Raw genomic sequence first — 25,222 nt, 5'->3', positions numbered from 1 at the left:
GCACTCTGAAATGCTGCAAACAGAAAAATCTTCCACTATTTTGCACAGGAATGTAGTCTTGGATTCTGCCAGGCAAATCTTTTCTGCACCATGAGGGCATGGCTTGCTTTTCTGTTGTTGTTATTGTTGCTTGTGAGGGGGTTGCTTATTTTATAAATGGTTATGGGTACATAATTTGTGTGCATATGTATGGGGGTACATGTGATATTCTCATAAGCATATAACATGTAACAATCAAATGAGGCTAACTGGAATATCCATCACCTCAAACATTTATCATTTCTTTATGTTGGGAACATTCCAAATCCACTCCTCTAGATATTATGGGTTTTGTTTTTGTTTTGTTTTTGTTTTGTTTTCTGAGACGCAGTCTCACTCTGTCGCCTAGGCTGCAGTGCAGTGGCATAATCACTGCAACCTCTGCTCCCTGGTTCAAGCGATTCTCCTGCCTCAGCCTCCTGAGTAATTGGGATTACAAGCGCGCACCACCACGCGCAGCTAATTTTTTATATTTTTAGTAGAGACGGGATTTCACCACGTTGGCCAGGGTGGTCTTGAACTCCTCCTGACCTCAGGTGATCCACCTGCCTCAGCCTCTCAAAGTGCTCGGATTACAGGCGTGAGCCACCACACCCAGCCTCTAGATGTTTTGAAATATACAATAAATCATGGTTAACTGGCCAAGCGCGGTCCAGCACTTTGGGAGCCCGAGGTGGGTAGATCACTTGAGGTCAGTTCAAGACCAGCCTGGCCAACATGGTGAAACCCCGTCTCTACTTAAAAATATATATATACAAAAATTAGCTAGGTGTGGTGGCTGCCGCATGCCTGTAATCCCATCTACTCAGGAGGTTGAGGCAGGAGAATCATTTGAGCCCAGGAGGGAGAGGCTGCAGTGAGCTGACATCGCAACACTGCACTCCGGCCTGGGAGACAAGAGCGAAAAATCCCTCTCCAAAAAAAAAAAAGAAGAATTGCTAACTATAGTCACTCTACTGTGTGACTGAAGTGCAAGGCCTTTCCATAAAGACTCAATCCAACCACATTTGTTTCAAATATACTTCACAGTTTTCCATTTTCTACAGGATGACCAAAAAGAAAAAACATTTTTTTTTTTTTTTTTGAGACGGGAGTCTCGCTCTGTTGAGTGCAGTGGCGTGATCTTGGCTCGCTGCAACCTCCGCCTCCCAGGTTCAATCAACTCTCCTGCCTCAGCCTCCCGAGTAGTTGGGACTACAGGTGTGCACCACCATGCCCAGTTAATTTTTGTATTTTTCGTAGAGACGGGGTTTCATCATCTTGGCCAAGATGGTCTCGATCTCTTGACCTCGTGATTCGCCCACCTCGACCTCCCAAAGTGCTGGGATTACAGGAGTGAGCCACCGTGCCCAGCCTGTCCATATTTTTAAATAACCCAAATCACACCAAAAAAGAGTATAAGTCTGATCTCAAAATGGCAGGGGGATACCATTTTAATTGATAAAAGGAGGTAAAAATGAGGCAACAGAACCCTAACAATGATGGGAGGGAAAAGAGGCCAATTATATGCCAAGATTTGTTCAATATGTTTGAGAAAGTATTCTACTTTTTGTTCCATCCCAAAACATGTCCTGATGATGAATGTTTTCTGTATGTTTGGCATTGTACAAAGTAATCGTTTTCTTTCACTATATTATTACTCAACATTTACCTGGATATGTCTCATAAACATGAGAAAATGAGACATGTTAAATCTTCGAAAGTTTAGCAAGTCATTCCTCTGTTTCAAATCAAAAGAAGTGTAGCTGGGCGCGGTGGCTCAAGCCTGTAATCCCAGCACTTTGGGAGGCCGAGACGCGCAGATCATGAGGTCAGGAGACCGAGACCATCCTGGCTAACACGGTGAAACCCCGTCTCTACTAAAAAATACAAAAAACTAGCCGGGCGAGATGGTGGGTGCCTGTAGTCCCAGCTACTCGGGAAGCTGAGGCAGGAGAATGGCGTAAACCTGGGAGGCGGAGCTTGCAGTGAGCTGAGATCCGGCCACTGCACTCCAGCCTGGGAGACAGAGTGAGACTCCGTCTCAAAAAAAAAAAAAAAGTGTAAAGTTAGTCACTGTTAGATGTCAGATTCCTAGGCATGCAAACCTTAAGGACAGGTTAGTGTGCAGAAAGCTCATCAAGGCTTTCTCCCAGGATTATCACTTGTAAAGGAAGGAAGGAAGGAAGGAAGGAAGGGGCTGAGATGTACTCACAAAAAAGGCCTCAGATGACCCAACAGAAACTAAAGCTGAATGACTCCTTAGGGTTGTCCTATGCTGGGCCCAAGGAGCCAGGTACTTTAATGAACCAAAACCTGGATGCACGCTACTCACAGCAAAACCATGTGACCATGAATGAGTTGCTCTCTTCAGCCAAGGATTCCCAGACAGGTCTCACAGCCTCAGCAGCACACCCACTAGCTAAGAGAATCAACTTCTTTAATGCTTAAGTGGGAATTTGGGTATTGCATCACGGTATCTACTACAATCAGTAACTCTATAACTGTCCAAGTCTGACAAATTTTGAGTAAAACAATGTCATATATAATAATAGTGTGCTTCTAAGTGATTTGGCCCTCAGTTTCTTAAAGCTATTAACTAAATGTCTACATTCTTTTCAAGCTGTAAAATTTGACGATTCCAAGACATAGGTCTATAAAGGGTGTATCAAAAGCCTTCCATTTGGGTATCATTAATTTTCATTAGGTATCATGTAGAGGTGATAGGTATGTGAGAGTTTTGTTCTACTTTTGTATGTTGAAATTTTTTCTTTTCTTTTTTTTTTTTTTTTTTGGAGACAGAGTCTCACTCTGTTGCCCAGTCGCTTAGGATGAAGTGCAGTGTCATGATCATGGCTCACTGCAGCCTCAACCTCCTGGGGCTCAAGCAATCCTCCTAACTCAGACTTCGAGTAGTTGGGACCACAACTCCTGGCTCAAGTGATCCATGCATCTTGGCCTCCCAAAGGGCTGGGATTACAGGCCTAAGTCACCACACCTGGCCTGTAGGTTAAAATTTTCTATAAACATGACGAAATAAAGTCCAATGAAAGCTTGAATATTTCTATTTACGTCAATTTTGTCATGCTTCCAATTTTACCAGAAGGTTTACATATTTAAGTATTCTCCCTCTCTCCACCTCTCATCCTACTCATACTCACTCCCCCACAACACATACACACATACAATACCCTTTTCTTCTTCCCTCCTACGTAAACCCTCCTTCTCTCTCCAATGCTTTGGCTCACATACTTCCCATACTCCCCACCCAATTACCTATACCTAATGTTATTTATTCCTTTATTCCCTCCCTCCCTTCCTCCCTTCCTATAGCAACTCCCCATCCAGTTATTCCTATGTGGAAGCTTCTCACCAGAATCAGTCTTCCAACGAAAGGCAAAAATTGTTAATCCCAAATCTAGTGAGCACTTTTGGTTCATTATCCTTCCTTGAAACGCTCTCCCCTCCCTTCTCCCCTAACACTGTCTCCCTCATCTCCTCTACATCCTCTTCTGTTCCCTCATTAATTTTAGTATTTCCCATGTTTCCTTAATACGATCTACTCTCCTTACTCCCTTTCAGTAATCCTTAGTAATTAATCCTTACTGACACAGATCCCTTTGAGAATCTGACTATACAAATGCGTACATCTTCAATTCAAGCGCTAATAAAAAAAATGTACAAATTGCTGTTCAGAATCTTACGAGAATCATTACTCTTTTCCCTTTTGAAACATAGACATGACGCCATTCAAACTTTAAAACTGACCTACGGGGCCGGGCATAGTGGCTCACACCTGTAACCCCAGTACTTTGGGAGGCTGAGGCAGGAGGATCACTTGAGGTCAGAAGTTCGAGACCTGCCTGTCCAACATGGCAAAACACTACCTCTACTAAAAATACAAAATCAGCCAGGTATGGTGGCGTATGCCTGTAATTCCAGCTACTTGTGAGGCTGAGGCACAAAAATTGCTTGAACCCAGAAGGCAGAGGCTGCAGTGAGCTAAAATAACACCACTGCACTCCAGCCTGGGCGACAGAGTGAGACTCTGTCTAAAAAACACCTGACCTACATACTCCTTTCTAGAGTGATTGTCCATAAAGCTATTTTAACTACTGTTCATAAACTGATGACTTCTGAATCTGTATCTCTAACTCAAATCTTTCTCTCCTGAACTTCAGACCCAATATCTAAGTGCCTACTAGGAATCTCGTCTCTCTTTCGCCAACCCACAGATAACTCGAGCTTAACATGAGCAAATATAAATTTTATTTCCCATAAATCCCCACCTAAAAGCCTAGTCTTCCTCCTGCATCCCTTATTCTCTTGGTACTGACACTATCATTCATTCACAAACTAAATACCTTGAAACCACCCAGAGTCTTCACCTCCATTCCATATCCAATTGTTCTCCTGTATGTAGTTTATAAAAATCTGCTAATTTCACCCCTTCAGGTTTTACTTGCATGACTACTCCTGCCTTAGTTCAACCTTCATCATTGTTCCCCCGAATTCCGAATTTTCTAGCTTATCTCCATCCTTACCTAATCAATTCATCTTCCACGCTGCCACCATATGATCTTTCTAAAACACAAGTCTGATTATATGCCTTTCTCTTGAAAACCCTTGAAGCAGGTTTAAAATCCAAAGACTTTGGAATGACACATAAGGCCTTCCAGAATCTAGCCCCTACCTACCTGTCTCCCACCCCAAATCTCATTTCACTAAGCTTTCTCCAAGAACTCCATACTCCATTCTCATCCACCACTGACCATTCCCAAACATGCAATGCTTACTCATCCTCCATGATTTGCTGTTCCTAGAATGTCCTTCTTCCTGCCTTGCATGGTCAATTATTCTTCAAGAATCAATTCAAATATGACCTCCAAAAGGAAGCCTTTCTTAATTATCCTCCCTTAATCTGTTGAAAAAGCACTTTATACATTCTCCTATTATAGCACTTAATCACATTATATTGTCATTGTTCACTGGGTCTCACTCAAGGCCAGAAACTTACTTATCTCTACATCTTTAAACTAGTGTTGGCACATAAGCCAGCACCTACTAAATGTAAAATGAATTAATCATAAAAAGAACATTAAATATGGGAATGACCTTGGTAATCACTTGTTCTGTGACCTCATTTTAACCAAGATGGACTTTCACGGATTACACAGCTGGTTACTAGCAATGAAAAACAGAGGCTTAGTCTACTGATTCCCAGTCTAGAATTATTTTTACTTATCCAGCACTATCTTTACTTCTATTAAAATAGTCCATGGCATACACAGAGACAATTTTAGCTTCTTGCCCCTTCCCAAAAACAATGATTACAGAAACTGAGCTACAGGCAGAATAATAAGCCACAAGATATACATCCTTTTATTGGAAAGAAGAAACAGGAACAGGTACTGGCAATAATGGATAGTTACTGAGGCAGGAAGAGTGAAACGAAGGGGAGGATGGATTCTCAATAACAGGTTTGTGAGGGTCAGGAAATCCTTACTGCACAAAAACTGGACCAGCAAGAGCCCTGCCTAAATTCTCTACACACTAACTTCAATTTTTAAAGTTAGCCTTAAGTGCTTCAAGTGGACATATATGCTACAAAGCATTTGTACCATCTTCTGTGCAAAAGAGATTCCAACAAAAACAAGCTCAGCCTATATACCAGTCTAAAACTTACAGCATCAGAAACCTTAAATATGTATGTGTACATTAAATTTGTACGTATAATGTATTCACATGTAATATATATGTATAAAATAAGTAAATACATATATACTAAACTCATGATTAGACTAAGCTGGTTTTCATTCATTTATAAAATTTTCTGGGAATGTAATAGCAATAAACCGATGCTGCTCAACCCAAATAAGCACGTACACTCTTATTTCTCTTGTGGTGTGAGAGTAACTATGCTGAATCTGAGTCATGGCTGCGCAAGGTGGCTCACGTCTGTAATCCCAGCACTCTGGGAGGCCAAGGCAGGTGGATCACAAGGTCAGGAGTTCGAGACCAGCCTGACCAACATGGTGAAACCCCGTCTCTACTAAAAATACAAAAAGTAGCTAGACGTGGTGGCACATACCTGTAATCTCAGCTACTCAGGAGGATGAGGCAGAAGAATCACTTCAACCCAGGAGGCGGAGGTTGCAGTGAGCTGAGATCATGCCACTGCACTCCAGCCTGGGTGACAGAGCGAGACTCCATCTAAAAAAAAAAAAAAAAAAAAAGGTGGGAGAATACACTTCTCTCACTGATGTCAAAAGTCTGAGATAGGCCAGGTTCAGTGGCTCACACGTAATCTCAGCATTTTGGGAGGCTGGGGCAGGAGGACCACTCAAGCCCAGCAGTTCGAGACCACCCTGAGCAGCATAGTGAGACCCTATGTCTATAAAAAAAAAAAAAAAAAAAAAATTAGCCAGGCATGGTGGCACATGCCTGTGGTCCCAGCTACTAAGGAGGCTGAAGTGGGAGGATCATTAGGGTCCAGGAGTTTGAGGCTGCAAGTGAGCCATGATTGGACCACTGCACCCTAACGTGGGCAACAGAGGCCCCATCTCAAAAAACAACAACAACAACAAACGGCCGGAACAATAATAGTTTCATAATCAATTTATCTAAATTTTCCCATTTTTCACTTTTTCCAAATGAAGAGTGAATTGTTTAGGCTATGTTCACTGAATAAAACATTTTTCCTTCCTTCATTACATATGTAAATAGTAAATAATCCCTGGGACCCAGCTATATGCCAAACACTGTGCTAAGCCTGCCACTCTGCTAAGCCTGCCATCACTTAGCACGGCGTTCTCAAACCTTTTTTAAATCTCCGAATTATAGCACCAAAATTAAACCTCAAAATTAAAGATGTCCAATATGTTTCCAAACATTAACTAGAACATATTCTAGATACACATACATGCAAATAATCTCTGAATTCAGCCAAACAAAAATTACTATACCATAAAAAGATAGTATTTATCATTTCTAAATTGGTACAAATTAATCAACTGTTCTTGGACAAGTAAAACTATATTCTTTGCCCAATGTAGTCATGTGCAGGCATATTTTAAAGTCTAAACTTCTTTTAAAACTTTTCAGCGGCTGGCCGGGTGTGGTGGCTCACGCCTGTAATCCCAACACTATGGGAGGCCACAGCAGGTGGACTGCTTGAGTCCAGGAGTTCAAGACCAGCCTGGGCAACACAGTGAAACCCTGTCTCTACTAAAAATACAAAAAATTAGCAGGACATGCGGGCGTGCACCTGCAATCCCAGCTACTCGGGAGGGTGAGGTGGGACAATCACCTGAGCCCAGGAGGCTGAGGCTGTGTTGAGCCGAGATCATGTCACTGCACTCCAGCCTGGGCAACCAGATTGAGACCCTGTCTCAAAAAAAAAAAAAAAAAAAAACTTTTTGGCTGGGCACAATGGTTCATGCCTATCATCTTGGCATTGGGAGGCTGAGGCAGGAGGATCACTTGAGCCCAGGAATCTAAGACCAGCCTGGGCAACTGAGTGAGACCCTGTTACTACAAAAAAAACTTAAAAATTAACCAGGTGTGGTGGCACACACCTGGGGTCCCAACTACTTAAAAGACTGAGTTGGGAGAACTGCTTGAACCCTGGAGACAGAGTACCCAGTGAGCCATGATTGTACCACTACACTCCAACCTGAGCAACAAAGTGACACTTTGTCTCAAAAAAAATTTCTTTTTCCATCAGACAAAATTCATGTGTTATGAATGCTGCTTGATTTGGTTTTGATGTTTGTTCCTTCCAAACCTCATATTGAAATGTAATCCCCAACATTACAAGTGAGGCCTGGTGGGAGGTGCTGGGTCACGGGTAGGTCCCGCATGAATAGCTTGGCACCATCCCCTTGATAATGAATGAGTTCTCCCTCAGTTCACATGAGATCTGTTTAAATCTGGGACCTCCCCCTTCTCTCTCTTGCTGCTTCTTTGACCATGTGATAGGCTTGCTCCCCTTTAGCCTTCTGCCACAATTGGAAGCTTCTTGAGGCCCTCACCAGAAGCAGATGCCAGCACCATACTTCCTGTACAGCCTGCAAAACCATGAACCAAATAAATTTTCTTTATAAATTACCCAGTCTCAGGTACTCCTTAACAGCAACACAAACGGATTTACACATTGTCATACAGGATAATAAGCTCAAGTCAAAGAGAAATTAATTTAAGAGCAGAGAACTCTCCTAAGACAGCACAAGTTTACTCTTTGTGAGGCTTCCTAACCCAGATCTGTTTTTCTTCTTTAAATTTTTTATTGAGCAGCACTTAAAACCTGTTACTGTAAACCTCCATCCGCTTTATTTTAGTATTAAACCAAAAAGCAAATACATGCCTCAAAAAAATCAGCAAATCTAAATAACTAAAGTTTTGAAGAAATTAGTTCTCTAATTAAATATTCAAGCAGCTATGCCCAAATCAGCATTAGCCCCTTTAAACATCCCTGATCAGGTGGATTCCAAAGATCAATAAACTATTTCTTTAAAATATCTAGCACAAATAATCATATGCCAGAAAAATATATATTTTAATTAAAAGCAAGAAATAATAGTAATATGGCAGATGTGCCTTAGTCACTAAAAATGATGCTACAGAATGGGCGCGGTGGTTCACGCCTGTAATCCCAGCACTCTGGGAGGCCGAGGCAGGTGGATCAAGAGGTCAGGAGATCAAGACCATCCTGGCTAACAAGGTGAAACCCCGTCTCTACTAAAAATACAAAAAACAAAATTAGCCGGGCATGGTGGCGGGCACCTGTAGTCCCAGCTACTCGGGAGGCTGAGGCAGGAGAATGGCGTGAATCCAGGAGGCAGAGCTTGCAGTGAGCCAAGATCACGCCACTGTACTCCAGCCTGGGCGACAAAGCAAGACTCTGTCTCAAAAAAAGAAAAAAGAAAAAAAAAAAGATGCTACAAAGTGGAATATTTTGACCACTTGACTGAGTAATTACTTTAAAGTTCACTATAGCACCTTAAATAACTAACTACCACGATACTGAAAGACCAGTGATAGCTAAATATATATGCCAATTTTACAGGGAGTGGAGGTGAAGAAAAAGAAGAGTTAAACACTGTAATTTTAAAAATATAAATGTTACTCAAGCCAAGCTGTTCACTGAAAACCTGAACGGTTTGACTTCAGAGTTTTTTAAATTTTGTATTGGATCATCTTTGGGTAAGTGAGTACTTTATACAAGCACTTTTGACTAGTAAGTTTCACTAGTCAACTACCATCAAACAAAGACTCATCATAGGTTATTAAATGGATGACATATATGTACAACCACTCAGACCCACAACATATTCATATACTCAAGCCATGCCTCATTTCATATTCTAGTAAGAACTAAAAAAGAATGCCAGACACCGTTTATCTTAATAACTAAGTAGGGGAGGCTTTTATAGAATGTTTGTGGTTACAGAGTACTTTTACAATATTCCATTATTTTCCTATTCTGGCAAAGCAATGATGGCCACTCACAAAATTATTACCAATAAGATAATGTAGGCTGGTTAATTAGGCAAAATTAAGTTGATTCATACCCAAACACACACTAATCAATAAACCAATATAAATCAAGATCCAAATTTCCCAAATTGGTGTTCCATGGAACCAGAAGGTTTGCTTTATTACCCTCTTACAGAGTCATCCCAAAATACATTAGCATCTTAAAACTGAATATTCTATAACTGTCAAAAACGTAAGACAGCATTGCTTAAATTTACTGGCACTTTTTTTTTTTTTTTTGGAGACAGGGTCTCACTCTGTCGCCCAGGCTGGAATGCAGTGGTGCAATCTCAGCTCACTGAAACCCCGCCTCACAAGGTTCAAGCAATTCTCCTGCCTCAGCCTCCTGTGCCAGGAAATTACAGGTGCCCACCATGGCACCCCGCTAACTTTTTTATTTTTAATAGAGACAGGGTTTCACCATGTTGGCCAGGCTGGTCTCGAACTTCTGACCTCAGGTGATCCACCCACCTCGGACTCCCAAAGTACTGGGATTAAAGGCACGAGTTGCCGCGCCCTACCAGCACACACTTTTTTTTAACCTCACGCATGGAGTATTCCAAGACAGCGCTACTACCATCAAAGGGTTATCATCAGGATCACTTACATGGCCTACTCCAGATCTGGGGATGCCACCCAGGAATGTAGTTTTTTTGGGTTTGTAATTTTTGTTTCTTGTTTTTTTTTTGAGACAAGGTCCCACTCTGTCACCCAGATTGGAATGCAGTGGCACAATCAGAATTCACCACAGCCTTGACCTCCAAGGCTCAAGCAATCCTCCCACCTCAGCCTCCCAATTAGCTATACCAGTCTTAGTGTAATGGTCATAAACCACGTGTTCAAATTTGGTCACAAGTGTTCACTTTCTTCACTTTTTTCTTTTTTAAAGACAGAGTCTCCCTCTATCGCCCAGGCTGGAGTGCAACAGCACCATCATGGTTCAATCCAGCCTCAACCTCCTGGGTTCAAGCAATCCCTATACCTCAAGCTCCCAAGTAGCTGGGATTACAGGCAGGCACCACCACCCCTAATGTTTTATTTTTTTTGGTAGAGACAGGGTCTCACTATAATTCCCAGACTGGTCTCGAACTCCTGGGCTCAAGCAATCCACCTGCCTCAAGTGCTGCCTCAAGTGCATCTCAAGTGCTGGGATTACAGCATGAGCCATCCTGCCCAGTGAGGAATGTGTATTTTTAAAAAGCTTCCCAAATGCTGATGAACAACCAGGATTAGGAATCACTAAAAATACTTTTAACTTTTTCTTCCCTTGAAGTCATCTTCCACAATAAGAAGAACTCCTGGGGATTTTTTCTAATCATTTCATCATTTAAGTAGCAAATGTGATTAAACGATTTTAAGGAGGAAAAAAAACTACTTTTCATCAGCATATTATGCAAAATTATACTATAAAGATCATCTCAACAAAGCATAAGAAGACTTTTTTTTATCTAAATTAAGTTTTAAAATGCATTTTGGTGACATATCTACTTTAAAACGGTCTATCTTGGGCTGGGCGCGGTGACTCACGCCTGAAATCCCAGCACTTTGGGAGGCCAAGGCGAGCGGATCACCTGAGGTCAAGAGTTTGAGATCAGCCTGGCCAACATGGTAAAAACCCGTCTCTACTAAAAATACAAAAACTAGCCAGGCGTGGTGGCAAGGGCCTATAGTCCAAGCTACTCAGGAGGCTGAGGCAAGAGAACACTTGAACCCAGGAGGCAGAGGTTGCAGTGAGCTAAGATCCCTCCACCGCACTCCAGCCTGGGCAACAGAGCAAGACTCTGTTGCAAAAAAATATAAAAAATAAAAATAAAATGGCATGCCCTATTTGTAAACTCATGAATGTTAAAAATGTAGGCTAAAGTGGAACACACTACACAGGGGCAAAACTGCCTATGTGCCCTGATACTTGGACTTATGTTTCCTACTAAAATTTTTTTAACAATTTTTGTATTTTGTTACTAAGTGATGAGCTAAAAGTGGCTTCAAAATGGCATCTACAAACACTTCAAATAACACATTCCAAGTATGAATAGTCTTTGGTCTCTAAAAATAAAAAGCAATACTGGGTAGCACTGTATTTTCTCTTTTCAACATTACTTTTTGAAATATTACCAAGAACCTGTTGAGATTCAGGGTGTTAACACAGACAACTTATAAAGAAAAAAAGTCACTTTAGGAAGCCAAGGCGGGCGGATTACCAGATCAGGAGTTCAAGACCAGCCTGGCCAAAATGGTGAAACCCCGTCACTACTAAAAATACAAAAATTAGCCGGGCACGGTGGCTGGCGCCTGTAATCTCAGCTACTTGGGAGGCTGAGGCAGAAGAACTGCTTGAACCCGGGAGGTGGAGGTTGCAGTGAGCCAAGATCGCACCATTGCACTCCAGCCTGGGTGACAGAGCAAGACTCCGTCTCAGAAAAAAGAAAGAAAGAAAGAAGTAGTTGGCAGGGCGCGGTGGTTCAAGTCTGTAATCCCAGCACTTTGTAGGGTGCAGGGGGCCGAGGAGGGCGGATCGTCTGAGGTCAGAAGTTCAACACTAGCCTGACCAACATAGTGAAACGTCTCTATTAAATACAAAAAAAAAAATTAGTCAGGCGTGGTGGTGCATGCCTGTAGTCCCAGCTACTTAAGAGTCTGAGGCAGGAGAATCGCTTGAACCCAGGAGGTGGTGGCTGCAGTGAGCTAAGATTGCGCCACTGCACTCCAGCCTGGGCGACAGAGTGAAACTCCATCTCAAAAAAAAAAAGACGAGAGTAACAAAAATCATGAACCAAATATTTAGAATCATTTACATTTTTATGCTCATCATCTAGTATTCCATTATCAACTTAACTTTCTTAATGGTTCTTGTCTCTAAACGTTGATCTATTAAATGAATTATTGAAACAATATGAATAAGAGTTAATAAAACACATGACTAAGATTAAAACAATATGAAACCTTCATGAACGGAAGGATTAAGCTGAATTATTAACTGGTTATGGTACCACTATTTGTCTCATGCTCATTTGACATCTCTTCAAATTACCGCATTTTAAAGGAAGACAATTAAAATGTTTTCTCCTCTTCTAAAATAACAGAAGCCTTTTTACTACATGAACACCGTGGAACATCTTCTTGAGTCCGATTACTAAGGTGAAGAAATTGTTCTAGAGGGCAGTAAATGGTAAGCTCCAAAAATTTTTTCACAACCCCATCCAGCACATCAATGTTTTAAAATCAAAACTTGGCCAGGCGAGGTGGCTCACACCTGTAATCCCAGCACTTTGGGAGGCTGAGGCAGGTGGATCACCTGAGGTCAGGAGTTGAAGACCAGCCTGGCCAACATGGTGAAACCCCGTATCTACTAAAAATATAAAAACTAGCTGGGCATGGTGGTGGACGCCTGTAATCCCAGCTACCTGGGTGGCTGAGGCAGGAGAATCGCTTGAACCCAGGAGACGGAGGTTGCAGTGAGCTGACACAGTGCCACTGCACTCCAGTCTCAGCAACAGACTAAGACTGTCTCAAAAAAATTAAATAAATAAAAATAAATAAAATCAAAACTTATGTGATCTGAAGAAAAAGAAAAAAGTTCTAAATATAAATTTTCTTAAAAAATCAAAACTTAAAAAACAAGATGAAAACACTGAAGGCAAATTTCTCACACAGCTTTCAAGAACAAATCTAAGTTCTTTAAATGTCGTAACACTGTCCAGTAGAACTTCATGCAACAATGGAAATGTTTTATATCTGCAATGTTCAATAAGGAAGCCATTACACTCACATGTAGCTACTGAGCATTTACAATGTTGTTAAGGATAAAAGAAGAACTGGATTTTAAATTGCATTTACTTTTAACTAAATAAAATTTACATTGTCACATATGGCCAGTGGCTTTGTATAAAACGTAGGTTTAGAATGTGATCTTACTCTGCTTCCAGACAAAAATGGAATAATCAGATTTACTCTCCTAACTGAAATAACTAAAAAACAGACTAGAACAATAGGTTTTCAAATACTGACCAACAGGCAGCACAGGACAGTAATCCCTGAAAGGGGGAACAAATATAAACCCTACAACCATCCCAGCTTATTGTCTGGGAATACTTTTCAGGCCAAAAAGCACAGGGAGGGAGAATCCAAAGCCTAGATCAAGCAGGGGGAAAGAAAAGAAAAAAAAAAAAGCTCCCCTGAGTTGAGAAGACAGAGCTGGAAGCCAAGGCAGCTGGACTTCTCAGAGCGAAGCACAGAGATGACAGAGCTGCACAGAGAAAGAGGCCCAGAGTGGTATACCAGGTCATTCTGAGGTCTTCAGCTGAGTACTGATTAATTAGCACATGTGTGTAAACTACCAGAGAAGCCCCAGAAAGAAGCAGTGGAAACAATCCCCATAACTCACAGAAGTAGCAGAGTAATTCCTCCTTCCACTACCCAAAGTGAGAAATCCCACAAGGCATCAGATGAGCAGTCAAAAGGTTCCTGCCCTCAGTAGCATGGAAAAACTAGTCTCTAAAGGCTGCTGTGACTGCTAAACAAAAGCTTAAAAACAAGGCTTGAAAGGATCAAACAATCTCCAAGTAACTTAGCCTCATCCCAGAACAAAGTTCAAGAATATTTGTAGTACAAAAATATCCAGCAACAACGTAAAACTCACAATAGCTGGAATCCAATCAAAATTAACCAGTCCTAGAAAGAAGCAAGAAAATATAACCCATGATAAGAAGAAAAACCAGTGTGAACAATAAACCCAGAAAATGAAACAGATGACAGAATTAGTAAACAAGAACATTAAAAATGAAAATTATATTAAGCCAAATGTGGTGGCTCACTCCTGTAACCCCAGTACTTTCGGAGGCCAAGGTAGGAGGATTACTTAAGGCCAAGAGTTCAAGACCAGTCTGGGCAACACAGGGAGACCCCCATCTCTACGAAAAATTTTTAAAATGAAATTTTTTTTTTTTTTTTTTGAGACACGGTCTCAGTCTGCCACTCAGGCTGGAGTGCAGTGGCATGACCTCAGATCACTGCAAGTTGAGAAGACAGAGCTGGAAGCCAAGGCTCACGCAATCCTCTGCCTCCTGGGCTCAAGCAATCCTCCCACCTCGGCCTCCCAAGTAGCTGTGACTACACGTCCAGATAATTTTTGTATTTTTTGTAGAGGCAGGGTTTTGCCATGTTGCCCAGGCTAGAAAAATTAAAGTTATTGAAATGGTAGTTATCTTAACTATATCCCGTAAGTTCAGAAAGGTTTCATAAACCTACCAACAGAGTTTCAAAATACATGAAGCAAAAACTGATATAACTGAAGAGAAACTGAAAACACATACAGTTGAGATTTCAACTCAATAATTGACAAAACTACTAAAAGTCTGTAAGGATAGAGAAAATAATGAACAATACTATCGACTAACTTGTGAAAATGTTTTTACTGACCAGAAACATTGTGAACTAACAACTGTTCTCTAACTGCCAAACAAGGTAAGTAATCCTGACTCTTATCCAGGTAATAAGATTTCACAAAATAACTGAAGATCACATCATTAGAATTCTATGGTTCTGGCCAGGCATGGTGGCTCACGCCTGTAATCCCAGCACTTTGGGAGGCCAAGGCGGGCGGATCACGAGATCAGGAGATCGAGACTATCCTGGCTAACACAGTGAAACCCCGTCTCTACTAAAAATACAAAAAATTAGCCAGGCGTGATGGTGGGCACTTGTACTCCCAGCTACTCGGGAGGCTGAGGCAGAAGAATCAGTCGAACCCGGGAGGTGGAGGGTCCAGTAAGCCAAGATGGTGCCACTGCACTTTAGCCTGGGGGACAGAGCGAGACTCTGCCTGAAAAAAAAGAATTCTATGGTTCTGGGCCGGGCGGGGTAGCTCACGTCTGTAATCTCAGCACTTTGGGAGGCCAAGGCAGGCAGATCACCTCAGGTCAGGAGTTCCAAGACCAGCCTGGACAACATGGTGAAATCCATCTCTACAAAAACACACACAAAAAATTAGCTGGGCAAGATGGCAGGAGCCTGTAATCCCAGCTACTCCAGAGGCTGAGGCGGGAGAACCCCTTGAACCCAAGAGGCAGAGGTTGCAGTGAGTCGAAATCACACCATTGCACTCCAGCCTGGACGACAGAGCGAAATTCCATCTCAAAAAAAATAAAAATTCTGTGGTTCTGAACAACCTCCAGCGTACAAGAAGGGGCCTGGATAAATCCTTCATTCCTGAGAATTACAAACCCAAATTCTTACAGGAGGCAAATAGATAAAGCTCTAACAAAGAAAAAGAAAAAAAAAAAAGAAAAACAGCGGTAAAGGTTAGGTGTGACCAAAGGCAAACTGAAGAGGACATACTCCTACTACCAAAGAAAAAAGCCAATCTCTCAAGTCTAGCCAATGATGCTATGTCATAAGGGAATGCTTCCAATTCAGTGCTTCCACTGTTGCAAAACCTCATACTTTTCCAGGAAGTGCCTAAAATTTGGATTTCTATGTGAGGTCTAGGTTTGGAAACAGTAACCACCAATTCAGTGTTTTTTTTTTTTTTTTTTTTGAGACTGAGTCTTGCTCTGTAGCCCAGGCTGGAATGCAGTGGCACGATCTCAGTTCACTGCAACCTCTGCCTCCCAGGTTCAAGCAATTCTTCCGCCTCAGCCTCCCAAGTAGCTAAGTAGCTGGGACTACAGGCATGTGCCACCACACCCGGCAAATTTTTTTGTATTTTTATTAGAGACGAGGTTTCAGCATGTTGGCCAGGATGATCTCGAACTCCTGACCTCAAAGGATCCGCCCGCCTTGGCCTCCCAAAGTGCTGGGATTACAGGTGTGAGCCACTGCGCTTGGCACTATTCAGTACATTTTTAACAAAACTAAAAAAAAAAAAGGTCTGGAAACCAAATTCACAACCAAATTTATGCTCTAATCCAACAACCTCATCTTACAAATGAAACAGAAAAATTAATTTATTCAAGTCATCACAGAAGAGAACTTCATCTAACCATATCTAAAATACTATAGATATGGACACAAAAATCACCCTTTTAGAGAAAACTAAAACAAGGATGCTACCAGAATAACTTAGGACACGACTCTTTTTTTTTTTTTTTTTTTTTTTTTGCAGGGCGGAGGGAAGGGGAGGGGGAGACAGAGTCTCACTGTCGCCCAGGCTGGAGTGCACTGGCGCAATCTCGGCTCAATGCAACCTTCGCCTCCTGGGTTCAAGCAATTCTGTGCGCACCACCACGCCAGGCTAATTGTTGTATTTTTAATAGAGACAGTGTTTCGCCATGCTGGCCAGGCTGGTCTCAAACTCCTGACCTCAGATGATCCACCTGCCTCAGCCTCCCAAAGTGCTGGGATCACAGACGTGAGCCACCATGCCCGGCCAGGACACAACTTCTCAGAAATGACAAAGCTGTCTTCCAAAATCGAAGGGCAAAATTTTATCAAAGGCTTTCTGAGTTATTCCAGAAGACAAAAATAAAATCAATGGAGACAATTACATACAGAGAAGGTGACTTGGGCAAAATGGAAGCAAAAAAAAAAAAAAGTTGTTCTAAAAGAGCTTATCAAAACAATGGCAAGGCTATTTTGCAGAATATTTCGCTCAATTACCACAACTATATTGCTAAAATCCCCGAAGAATTCTTTAACTAGGCTATCCTTACATTACTTCAAACCTAGACTGCCTCAACTCTTCAGGTTCCCCAAAAATCAACACCCTTCCTTACTTCATTTCTGATATGAACTAAGTCACCTTTCGACTCCTTCAATTTTTCCCATGTGTCTGTATCAAACTGCCAGGTTTTGTCAGTTCTTCAACACCATTGTATAACCGTCCCTAGATATCCATGGGTGACTGGTTACAGCATCTCGCTTGAATACCAAAATCTGCAGATACTCAAGTCCTTGATATAACATGACATAGTATTTGCACTTAACCTAAGTATAGCCTCCTCTATTCTTCTAATCAGGGGTCCCCAAGCCTCCAGGCCATGGACAGGCACCAGTCCTTGGCCTGTTAGGAACCAGACTGCACAGCAGGAAGTGAACAGGAAGTTAACTGGGTCCAGCAAGCAAAGCTTCACGGCCACTCCCCATTGCTCGCATTACCACCTGAGCTCTGCCAGATCTGCAGCAGCATTAGATTCTCACAGGAGCACAAACCCTATTGTGAATTGTGCATGCAAGGGATCTAGGCTGCACACTCATTATGAGAATAATGCTTGATGATCTGTCACTGTCTCCCACCACCCCTAGACGGGACCCTCGCAGGAAACAAGCTCAGGGCTCCCACTAATCCTACATTATAGTGAACTGTATAATTATTTCATTATATGTTACAATATAATAATAATAGAAATAAAGTGCACAATAAGTGTAATGTGCTTGAATCATCCTGAAACCATCCCCTGAACCCGTGGAAAAATAGTCTTCCATGAAATCAGTTCCTAGCGCCAAAAAGGTAGGGAACTGCTGCTTTAAATCATCTCCAGATTACTCATAATACCTAAACAATGTAATACTATGTAAGTAGTTGTTATACTGTAATGCTTAGGGAATCATGACCAAAAAAAAGTCCATACATGTTCAGTACAGTCGCAATTTTTTCCCAAATATTTTAGATCCAAGGTTGCTTGAATCCACAAATGCAGAACCCACAGATATGGAGGATTAGCTGTACATTTTATCAAGTATATGTTATGTGAAAGCACTGTGCTAGACATACTCACCAATGTAAGACTAGAAAACATCTCATTTAATCAATTCACAATGAGACAAGCCCAGCTATGACAAAGACGGCATAACACATTTCAAATTAAAATGTTATGATAACCATAAGAATGATCAAATGTTCCCTTTTCATTTTATGTTGTTCCCTTTCTTTTCACTCCCACCACTCTATTCAGGCCTCATTAAAGAATCCTCTTATTAGAGACTCCAAACAAACCACATTTGGCCAGGCGCAGTGGCTCACGCCTGTAATCCTAGCACTTTGGGAGGTGGAAGTGGGAGGATGACCTGGGGTCAGGACTTCAAGATCAGCCTGGCCAATATGGTCAAACCCTGTCTCTACTAAAAATACAAAAAAAAAAAAAAAAAATTAGCCGGGTGTGGCGGGCGACTGTAGTCCCAGCTACTCAGGAGACTAAAGTAGGAGAATCGCTTGAACCAGGAGATGGAGGTTGCAGTGGGCCAAGATCACACCACTGCACTCCAGCCTGGGTGACGGGGCAAGACTCCATCTCAAAAAAAAAAAAAAAAAAAATTCACCTCTAAATTAATATTTTCTAAAACAATTTCAATCGTATCACTATCCTACTTAAATACTGTTTTTCAAATGCTTATAACACTGGTTTGCAAATCCTCATCCCAATCAAGATGGGCAGTTAAAATGCAGATTACAAGGGCCTGTCCACAGAGATTCTAATTCAATCAGTCTGGTGTGATGATTAGGAAATCTGGATTTTAATAAGCTTTTAGGTGATTTTGATTCAGGTGGCCTGTAGAATATATTTTAAAAAAAAAAGAAAGAAAGAAAGAAACAGGTCTACAAGGTGAATGTCACATTCCTTAGCCTGGGATCAGAACGTTCCACACAAAAGGCTCCTGAATAACCACTATAGGGCAAGGGCTCTCCTACAAGGGCTCTTCATTCCAGATAAACCCAATTTACTGCTGTTCACACAAGCCAAAGGTTTTCTCCTTCAGGACTTACTTAAAAATGTCCACTAGGCCAGGTGCGGTGGCTCATGCCTGTAATCCCAGCACTTTGGGAGGCCAAGCTAGGGGATCATGAGGTAGAGAGATCGAGACATCCTGGCCAACACGGTGAAACCCCGTGTTTACTAAAACTACAGTAATTAGCTAGGCATGTTGGGGCATGCCTGTAGTCCCAGTTACTCAGGAGGCTGAGGCAGGAGAATCGCTTGAACCCATGAGGCGGAGGTTGCAGTGAGCCGAGATCGCACCACTGCAGTCCAGCCTGGCAATGGAGTAAGACTCCGTCTCAAAAAAAAAAATCCACTAACAGGCTGGGTTCAGTGGCTCATGCTTATAATCCCAGCATTTTGGGAGGCCAAAGCGGAAGGACTGCCTGAGGCCAGGAATTCAAGACCAGCTTGGGCAATACAGCAAAACCCCATCTCTACAGAATATTTGAAAATTAGCAGGGCATTGATGGCGCATGCCTGTAGTCTCAGCTACTCAGGACATTGAGGTGGGAGGATTGCTGGAGACCACATCAAGCCACTGCACTCCAGCCTGGGCGATAGAGCAAGACTGTCTCAAAAAAAAAAAAAAAAAAAGTATCCATTACCCCATTTCTCTTGGCCCAACTCAAGTCCCACACCTACCAGATCTTACCAGACTGAAACAATCTCATCTGCCTAATTCTACAGTACCATACTGCCTGCCTTGAGCCATCATTTAAACTATTATTACCTTTTCAACTTATCGTAAGATGAAGGGCTGTGAATCAAACCTCTTTTCATCTCAGCACTAGGAACAACGCATTTAGGGAGTCCTTTCCCTAAGACAATGTCATCTTGCATAAACATACCCAAGCAGGAGCAAATATTTTAGAACTTCTATAGATTTTTCTTAGGAAAAGAGATCATACAAGCCTGGGCAACATGGCAAAACTGTCTCTACAAAAAAAAAAAAAAAAAAAACACAAAAATAAGGTGGGCATGGTGGCGCATGCCTATAGTCCCAGCTAATTGGGAGGCTGAGGTGGGAGGACAGCTTAAGTCCAAGAGATCGAGCTGCAGTGAGCCATGATCATGCTACCACACTCCAGCCTGGGCAACAGAACAAGACCCTGTCTCAAGAAAATTTTAAAAAAATAAAATAAAATAAAACAGTTAAAAAAAATAGATCTGATATATCTGCTGTCTATAGCTGAATTGTACCTGCCAAGAAAATTACTAACTACACAGTTCTTCCTTACCTGCATACTAGATGAATGTGCTCTAAAGAATTCTTCCCAGATCAGAAAACAGGTAAACAAGAAAAAAACTGTTAAAATAGACCCTGTTTTAACACCAACGATTAACCTCTGACCAAAGAGCTATTCAAAAACAAATTCTACACAAATAAATACACTTTTATGGTTAATTTCTGAAACTTTACACGTACAAAAACGTTAACTGGTAAGTTTTCTACAAATACCAACCAGGCGTGGGGGTGCACTCTTGTAGTTCCTGCTACTTGGGAGGCTGAGGTGGGAGGATCACCTGGACCCGGGAGACAAACGTTGCAGTAAGCCAAGATCATGCCACTGCACTCCAGCCTGGGCAACATAGCAAGACCCTGTCTCAAAAATAAAAAATTACTAACTTTTCTATCGTGACACATGAGGTTTGTTATAGCTTACATGCCTCTACTCAGTAGCTGGCCAGTAGTTGTTGGTTTACTTAAATGTCTTTCCTATAACACTGACCAATATATATGGGCCTGTGCCATGTGTCTTATTCTATCCTAGCATCTAGAACATCACAGGTGACCAATAAAGACGTAGTACAGGTTACCGGGACTCACGCCTGTAATCCCAGCATTTTGGGAGACCGAGGCCAGGTGAGTTCAAGACCAATCTAGACAACACAGCAAATGTAAAACACAGCAAGATGTAAAACACATCTCTACAAAAAAAAATTTTTAATTAGCCAACCACGTATGGTGGCGCACACCTGTAGTGTTAGCTACTCTGGAGGCTAAGGCCAGAGGACTGGAGTTTGAGGCTGCAGTGAGCTATGACTGCACCACTGCACTCCAGCCTGGGTGACCAAACAAGATCGTCTCCAAAAAAAAAAAAGGGAAATATTCATGTTCCTGGGTTTGACCATGATAATTTCCAAATATCTCCAAGAGTAATATTTTTCCATTTAACATGACCCTCCAATCCTAACAGGATTTTTGATTGTATACATCAGACTTGTTACATCATTTGAAGAGTTACAAGTTTAATGAAAACCTAAAATCCTTAGGCCAAAATTTATCAAGTCTCATGTTATCAAAAGAAAAAAACAATTCTACTTTCTGATAAAGCAAGTCCAACATTTAGAACAGGAGCGAGAAATCGACACTTAAAAATAGTACCCATAGTGATTTTGTCTTGGTCACTTTCTGTGACCTAGAAAGTACAGTAATTCTCTACAGTAAGGCTATCCCACTCACTAGACGCTTCAGAAGGTTCAAATATACAAACCAATTGAAAAACAAGCGCGATAATCAGCTAATTAACATATCAAACAACAATAACAACAAAACTGTAACTGCAGTGAATAATCTAGGTTTGACAATAATTGACCTGATAGTTTATAGTCTCTTCCCTCACCTCCTCCCACCTTTCTCTACAGTGCAAAGCTGGGATATTAAGTACCTAATACATGCCAGACACTGAAACTGTAGACTTGTTCTCATGGGTTCAAAAACTTTTTTCAGGCCGAGCAGGGGTGGCTCACACCTGTAATCCCCGCACTGTGGGAGGCCAAGGCGGGCGGATCACGAGGTCAGGAGTTCAAGACCAGCCTGGCCAACATGGTGAAACCCCATCTCTACAAAAAATACAAAAATTAGCTGGGCGTGGTGGCAGGCGTCTGTAATCCCAAGCTACTCGGGAAGCTGAGGTAGGAGAATCGCTTGAACCCAGGAGGTGGAGGTTGCAGTAAGCCAAGATTGTGCCACTGCACTCCAGCCTGGACAACAGAGCAAGACTCCGTCTCAAAAAAAAAAATTTTTTTTTCAGGCCAGGAGTCACAGTGGCTTACATCTGTAACTCCTGCACTTTGGGAGGCCAAGGCGTGAGGATAGCTTGAGCCTAGGAGTTCAAGATCTGCCCAGGCAACATGGCAAGACCCTATCACCACAAAAACTTCAGCTGGGCATGATGGTGCATGCCTGCAGTTCTAGCTAATTAGGAGGCTGAGATGGAAGGATTGCACGAATCCAGGAGTGTAAGGCTGCAGTGAGCTAGGATCGCACCACTGCACTCCAACCTGAGCAACACAGCAAGATCCTGTCTCAATAAAAAGTTTTTTCAAACCACTTAAAAATAAGCCCACACATAACACAAATTTGGAGAAACAAACTTGAAGGAGATAAAGGAAACTGGCAAAAAGTTAAAGCAATGCGCCTACACAGTAAGTAAAAGCCAAATTTCAACCTAATTGCAAAGTTTGAAGGGCTTTTTCCCTCCCTCACCTCTTCCTCTGAGGCTGTCATAAACACCTACATGTAAGTCACTAGGCAGGAGAGAGTGTGAAGCAGAAGAAATACAAAAATGTAAAAGAAAAAGGTGTCTTCCCTAAGAAGTTTATTATATTTATCAGGAGAATCAAACTGATATAAAAACTGCACTGAAAGGAGTTAAAAGTACCTTACGACTGGAACAAGAGAACAAAGATAACTTTTTAATTTTTTGAGCCAGAGTTTCACTCTGTCGCCCAGCCTGGAGTGCAGTGGCACAATCTCCGCTCACTACAACCTCTCTGCCTCCCAGGTTCAAGCAATGTCTGGCAATGGGCCTTAGCCTCCCAAGTAACAGGGATTACAGGCACCCGCCACCACACACAGCTAATTTTTGTATTTTTAATAGAGATGGGGTTTCACTATGTTGGCCAGGCTGGTCTTCAACTCCTGACCTCAAGCGATCCGCCCACCTTGGCCTCCCAAAGTGCTGGGATTACAGGCACCTGACCAGAGGAAACTTTTCGCTGCAGTGAGCAAGGAAGACTTCACCAAGGAGGCAGGGAGTTGAGTTAGGCCTTTAGAAAAAAAGGAGTGTATTAGGCAGAAGAAACTTAAGAAAACAAAGAGTTTTAAAAAAAGAAAAAAAAGAGGAAGATATAAAGCATGTCTGAAAGGGCAAAAACATCAATCCAGTTAAAACAGAAATTATGTAAAACCACAGTTGAATAAAAGAATGAAAAGGTAGTAGCGGGTCAAATCTACAGGACGTGTTGAAACAAATTCCCTAATTAAGCATTACGACAGAATTAAACATCATTTTTACATGTGTATTATTTTGTGAAATAAGACTGCATGCACATCCACATATTAATTTGAATGCACGTATGCTTTTCATCTAAGGAAAAAAGTCTAGTACGCACCTGGTACAAAGATATGTAAATGCTGGAGCTAAATTCAAATAACTGATTTTTTTTTCCTATCTCTTGATAACCACAGACTTACGTCCAAAGAGATGGGAGGAAAAAAACCTGAACCTACATCCCTATTACTGAAACCATGCCAGCTACTCAATTATAAGGGAGAAGCAGAACTCACAGATCTTCCACAGGATGATGTGAAATAAGAAAGCCCTGTCAGAAAAATTCCCCTTGTGTTGCCAAGACAGACAAAAAATAAAAATAAAAAAGGCTACAGTTGGACTTTTAAATGTAGTTTTATCTTTAATGCCATTAAAGTCCAGGTTAGAACCTGGGAAAATGTTCAATTAGACCACCACTACTATCCGAAAACTATTAATAAGAACTTAAAACCTCTGAGGTTCTTAATAGTTTTAGGATAGTGGTGGTCTACACAACTCAAAACTACCATTTCCCCCTTATATTAGAGAGCTAAGTCTCACCCATCTAGTAAACAGGTGACCTACCAGATTCTGCAAATGTTAACTGATAATGACATCACTCTCAAATGCTGTTTCAGCAGGACAGAGTGGGCCCTTCCTCTTCCCCCTACCTCACCATAGTAGCACCCTACGGCCGTCACCAAAGGAAAAGAAAAAAAAAGTGTATGGAGAAGGAAGTTATGGCAGCTCCATTTCCTCAGTCCTCAAACCATCAAAATATGTGAGGACATAAAAAAAGCACTCCAAAAAAGCAGGAGTAGAGTGAGAGGTTACCATGAAATCAAGCAAATTTTTTATACACCTACATTTGCAAAACTTAAGCTGAAAGGAAACTCAATCTAGCCGAAAATTCTCATTTTACACATCAAGAAACTGAGGCCCAGGGCAGTTAGGTGATTTGCCCGGGGCGACTATTCCTCTATATAGGTGTTAAGTGTCTGTTACCAGTCAGAGTAGCACTTAATGACTTACTCAGTTACTTAAATGTTTATGACATTAAGTACTTGTCTTGCAAAAAACACCACCACCTCTTCTGCACCCATTCAGTGTCTTGCTTCAGGATCTATATAGAGAACGCTGGATAAACCTCAAATGAATATTATTTCTCCCTTCAGCCACAACTGTCCCAAATTACTCTTCTTCCTTTATCTAATTTTAAAGAAAGCGGAAGCCTTAACGTGCCTGAATTTCCCAGGTTCTGACTAAACAAGTGGATTACCAAAACTTCAAAACTTCGGATAGACTATTAAGTAGAGCACACATATTACTGCTTTGCCAGTTGCCCTTTCCTTTGTATTAACGTTTCAGTCCAGATTTTTCGAAAAGCAAGTAATTATTATACCTGCACAGTTAACACTCAAATTATCACTTTTGAGATATCTTCCTTAGACAATTTAACATATCTCTTCTATCTTAAAAATAATTAAAAAGTATCCTACCTACCACGAGTTAATATTTTTTGAACAAAAACATCTAAAATAACCCTCGACAAAGCCAAAGTATGTTAAGCCACAAAATGAAAACGTGGTAAGTAAAAATCCCACCAGTTAAAAAGCACTTCGAGTACCACCAGCCTTCCCCGGCTTGCTGTAAACC

General features: G+C 41.6%; 1 protein-coding gene across 1 annotated transcript in view; it reads right to left on the bottom strand.

Moving 5' to 3' along the window:
- Nucleotides 1-25,222, bottom strand: part of MSL2 (MSL complex subunit 2) — a 48,600-nt gene that overhangs the window by 20,966 nt on the left and 2,412 nt on the right. The gene's annotated exons all lie outside the window — the stretch shown is intronic.

Source organism: Chlorocebus sabaeus, chromosome 15 (assembly GCF_047675955.1).
Source record: "Chlorocebus sabaeus isolate Y175 chromosome 15, mChlSab1.0.hap1, whole genome shotgun sequence".
NCBI lineage: Eukaryota > Metazoa > Chordata > Mammalia > Primates > Cercopithecidae > Chlorocebus > Chlorocebus sabaeus.
The sequence above is the reverse complement of the archived record's forward strand: the minus strand, read 5'-3'. Positions and strand labels throughout refer to the sequence as shown.